This window comes from Crinia signifera, chromosome 7, assembly GCF_055691185.1.
Source record: "Crinia signifera chromosome 7, ASM5569118v1, whole genome shotgun sequence".
Lineage (NCBI taxonomy): Eukaryota > Metazoa > Chordata > Amphibia > Anura > Myobatrachidae > Crinia > Crinia signifera.
In genome coordinates, this window is record NC_139223.1 from 166,278,545 (window position 1) to 166,283,776 (window position 5,232).

Genomic DNA, 5,232 nt, shown 5'->3' on the forward strand with positions numbered 1-5,232 from the left:
AACCTTCATTACATGCACATGGTCAGTATGACTGGCGAGTCCCTGAGCGCCCATACACATGTGTTAGCAGCATTACAAGGGGAGCTGCATGTGTAGTAGCCTATAACACAAATATATATATATATATATATATATATATATATATATATAAAAAAAACAGGCAATATCAACTGAGATTGGACTCGGTCACACATGGCTAAGACATGAGAGCTATGTAAATTACCCCTACATGTGTGCATGTACATAGGCTGAGTAAGTGGGCCAAGCAGTTCTTATCTGCCGTCACATTCTATGTTTCCATACAACATTGCAGATTATGCACATATAAACCCAACCTTTATGTTATCTGTTTCTTATTCATTTACAGCAGCTCACAGTTCAATGATCTTAAAATACTTCAGGAGGCATGATGGTAATGACCTATACAATCATTCTATGAAACACTGCATAAACCAATAACAGTGACCACTGCCATTGGCTATTGCTGCAAGGTAAGGCAGCGAGTGACTTCCTACAGGATGCTACAGATGGAGCCGGCCTGGTCTTTGCAGGCGATGGCGGAAGAATCGCCAGCCGCCATCCCCCGCCAGCCGCCATCTGATCTGCGAAAGGGGACGCGCGCGCACGTGATGCACGCGTGTCCCCTTCCGACGGCACTTCCCCCGGGTCCCCGCCAGCTTGCCGGCGGTCACCCGGGGTCCCCACCACCTCCCCGCTCTCCCCCACCACCTCCCCTAACCCTGTCTGTCTCCCTGAAGCGGAGACGGACAGGGTTCCCATCGCCCCGCCGCCCGGAAACTGAGACGCGCGTGCGTGTGAGACTGTAAAGAATTTTTTTCTTCTAGATAAACAAAATCTTTTTTCTTCTAATCTAAACTCGTGCCCTCGCGTCCTAGATTCCTGTCTAGCAAAAAAAAAGGGTGTTTGACAGTTCCTTATATTGGCCCCTGATATATTTGTACATGTTGAGCATGTCCCCCCTTAAACATCTCTTCTCTAGTGTAAATAGTCCCAGCTTGCTTAATCTCTCCTCGTAGCTTAAATTCTCCATTCCCCTAATAAGCTTAGTTGCTCTTCTTTGGATTTTTTCTAATTCTTTGATGTCCTTTTTATAGTGTGGGGCCCAGAATTGTACTCCGTATTCGAGGTGCGGTCTAACCAATGATTTGTACAGAGGCATAATTACTTTTGAATCCCTTGTTTCCCTTTTAATACATGCTAGAGTTTTGTTGGCCTTTTTTGTTGCTATATTACATTGAGCACTAGACCCTAGTTTGTTGTCTATTTGGACTCCTAGATCCTTTTTGAGTACTGAATTACCCAATTCATCCCTGCTTAGGTTATAACTAGCACAATGGTTATATCTCCCAAGGTGCATGACCTTGCATTTGTCCACATTGAACCTCATCTTCCACTTTTTTGACCACTCATCTAGATTGACAAGATCATTTTGAAGCGTGGTGACATCTTCTGATGATTTAATAACTCTGCTCAGTTTTGTATCATCCACAAAGATGGATACATTGCTGAGTAACCCCATCCCAATATCGTTAATAAAAATGTTAAACAAAATGGGCCAGTCAGTGTCGGCAGACACTATAAATACGTTTAAAATAAGGTTGGATAAACATTTATTGGTTAAAAACATTCACATCTGTCTTTAAAATATCAGAACATACTATACAACAAGGGATAAGCTACTATAAACATAGGTTGAACTAGATGGACACAAGTCTTTATTCAGCCTCACCTACTATGTAACTATGTAACTATGTAAGTGGAAGTCTCAGAGCAGTGACGTGCGGTGGTGGCTGTGTACCGAAATCCATACCCCCCACCAAATAATAACAGATATAGCTAAATCAATTACAGTTATCTCACTGGGTTTAGGAGCTAAATTGATTTATTAAGGTGCCCATACGTGGTACAATAGTTCCGTGTGTTTTGAACTACATTGCATCATATGTGATTTCCATGCGATTTGCCTGCGAAGCGATTCAATGTGATCCAACGCTAGTTCAAAAAGTACTGGCTGCACCAACTATAAGTGCTGTGCAATAGGATGCCCGTGGGAGCACGCATTGCATTGCACGGCACCCTCGCACCGTGTATGGGCACCTTTAGAAACACAATTGTCCTTGGTTTGAAGAAACACCTAGGCTCAATGTCAGCTCAGCAGCTTGCTACTGTCTCCACAATATGTACAATGTTCAGTGGCTATAACAAATATTTACAGTCAGGGGAGGATTGGACATAGGGCAAACAGAGAAGATTCCCAGTGGACTGACAGAGATTTGAGGCTTGTTTTGTGTGCTAATGTTTTGACCCATGCACAGCCCATTGAACTAATTACAGTGCCTTGTTCCTTCATTCTGTTATTCCATCTCTGCAGTACAGAACCTCCAGTAATGCTGCCATGGCATGTTCAACCTCTGATGCTGCCCAGGTAGGACCACATTTACAAAATTATCCAGGGACACTACTAGTTCCCAATCCCAATAAGTTGGTAGAGAGAGACAGAACTGATCACTGCAGCCATCTACTACTGTCATTGCAGTAATAAGGCTTATGTGTATTTATAGACATATTGGACCTTATTCAACTCCATTCGCTCCCCTGCAAGTTTGCACAAGGAAGCGATGGTGTGCGATGTATGCGCATGTGCAGCCTGCTTGTTCGCTGGCCCGTGAGAGGGTTGCGCCCATGGGAACACCCAGCATTTAATTGGTGTTCCAATGAAATTACTTGGCTTACCAATGGTAATACCACAATGATGCGGGTGCCGGGGGCGGGCAGCTGATGTCATCGGATGTCAGCTGCCTGCCCTCTTCCCGTAAAGGTAGCCGGCAGATCTGAGACACCAGAGAGTGTCTTAGATCTGCGTGCACCTTAGAAATCATTCAATGGTTGTGATCATCGAATGATTTCCTCCCCGCACACAAGCAGCAAATGGATTTTTATGCTAAACATCCATTCGCATGTGTGCGGGATAACTCGGCATGCAAGGGGGGTTGCCCGTTTGTGTGGGCAGTGTTTAAAGTACGTGCATTATCTGTTGCATTGAGACCTTTGTAGGTGATTTCCAATCTAGTTTTTACAATTTAAAGTGCAAAATTAATACTCAAAATCTTTAATAACAGATTATTGAGATCATTATACATTTTATTTTAAAGAATGCCTTGGAAAAATAGCACAGATATAAAATAATTTATTTTTCTTGGACTTTCCAGTGATCCCAGGACACAAGTTATTCTTTTCTTTGTCTTCCTACTTGTATATATGATCATATTAATTGGGAACATTTCCATCATTATTATTATCCTTTCTGATGTCAGCCTTCACACCCCTATGTATTTCTTCCTGGAAAACCTCTCATTTGTGGATCTCTGCTTCTCTTCTTCCACTGTGCCGAGGATGCTGAAAGATCTGATGTCGATAAAGAAAACTATCTCATATGCTGAGTGTGCAACACAGATGTATGTTGGTCTGTCATTAGGGGAAACAGTGTGTTCTACTTGTTATTATGGCTTATGACCGTTATGTAGCTATATGTTATCCTCTGCATTATACCACAATCATGAGTAAGACGGTTTGTGTGAGACTTGCTATCGCTACATGGATATGTGGGTTTCTTCCACCCACTGTACTTGTTTCTCTTACACTCAATGTTAATCGTTGTGGCAATAAAGAAATTAATAATTTCATATGTGAAGTGCTAGAAGTATTATCACTGGGTTGTGAAAATATTTTGCTTATTGAAGTAGTCATTTTTGTAGTTGGCACGGTTGTTCTTATAGTACCAGTGCAATTTATTGCAATATCTTATTTTAAAATTATTTTAAGCATTTTAAAAATCGCATCTGCAGTCAGGCAGCGGAAAGCTTTCTCCACCGGTGGATCTCACATGACGGTTGTGACAATGTTTTATGGCTCATTGATCGCTGCCTTCATGAAACCTAGGTCAAGCTCTCTTCCAGGAACGAACAAATTCATTGCTATTTGTTATGCAATAATTACACCAATGTTGAATCCTTTGATATATACACTTAGGAATAACGAAATAAAAGCAGCTTTTTGAAAAATACAGAAAAAGGACTGTCATCAGATTGGCAATCTAAGTATATTAGGTGGGGTAGATGTAACGTGCAGATACAAAATGTGCAGATACAATTACATTTGAGTAGGGTTTGTCCAATTGCAATGTAAAAATAAAGCAATCTAAATGCTTTCAATTTGAGATGTGCAGGTTTGTTATTGATACTTCTTTATTGAGATTACAACCTTTTTATTACAAAAAATATACTCATATTCTCCATATATTTACAGTAAAAGAACAACCCTTGTCTCCTCACCATCCCACCATCCCCCTTAAAAACCCTTCATCAACATCACTTAACTATCATAATTTCTAACAACTACTGTATACTTTAGTTTATACTTCTTCCTGATCCTGAGTTCCAATATTTAGTTTTTCACAACATTCACACAGACCCATACTCTTTATTACCCATACCATGCCATATATCCGCTCTTTCTTTCCACTTTATTCCTACCACCATTCTCACATAATCCACCTATCCTTCCATCCTCATTCATTCTCTCTTCATCCATATCTATATTACATCCCCACCACCTTCACCACTAAATCCATCACCCTTTAATACATAACACATCCATTACCCTTACCCACAAGACTCCTTTCATTTCTTCAGCCCCCCAACCATCCTCTCCACCTACATTTGTACATTTGTTATTACTCGCATTTACTCAGTTCTCAAATCCAGATCTTATTGGCTATCCAAAACATGTGACAGCTGATCGCTAATAAGATCCAAATTTGAGAACTGACTAAGTCTGAGTAAAACTGAACCTGCACATCTGTATTTTATATGCACCTCGTAAGACATTGGAGATAAAACCTGCAATTAAATCTCTCCTTCATGGTGTAATAGTTTTTCTAATGATTTTTATGTAAACTTCCAGGACCATTATTCTCCCCTGCTGACATCTATGTTTAATGACGTGTCAGACCTGGGATTATTCCATGAGGAGATACTTGAGGCTTATGTTGTAAACTTTCCAAAATAGGGAAGGTACATCATAGTGCCAAAACTACCACTGCATTGCACTCCTTAATGTAGATAATAAACATATTGCTTTTCCTTCATCTTTTATGCATATGGACCATGTAGGGTTTTGTGTCTAGTACACAGACTGCTGACAACAGCCATA

At 40.7% G+C, this 5,232-nt stretch overlaps 1 pseudogene; it reads left to right on the forward strand.

Annotated features, from left to right (window-relative positions):
* The first annotated feature begins 3,174 nt into the window (after window positions 1-3,174).
* Window positions 3,175-4,078, forward strand: LOC146021287 (putative olfactory receptor 2B3; annotated as a pseudogene).
* Window positions 4,079-5,232: the final 1,154 nt, after the last annotated feature.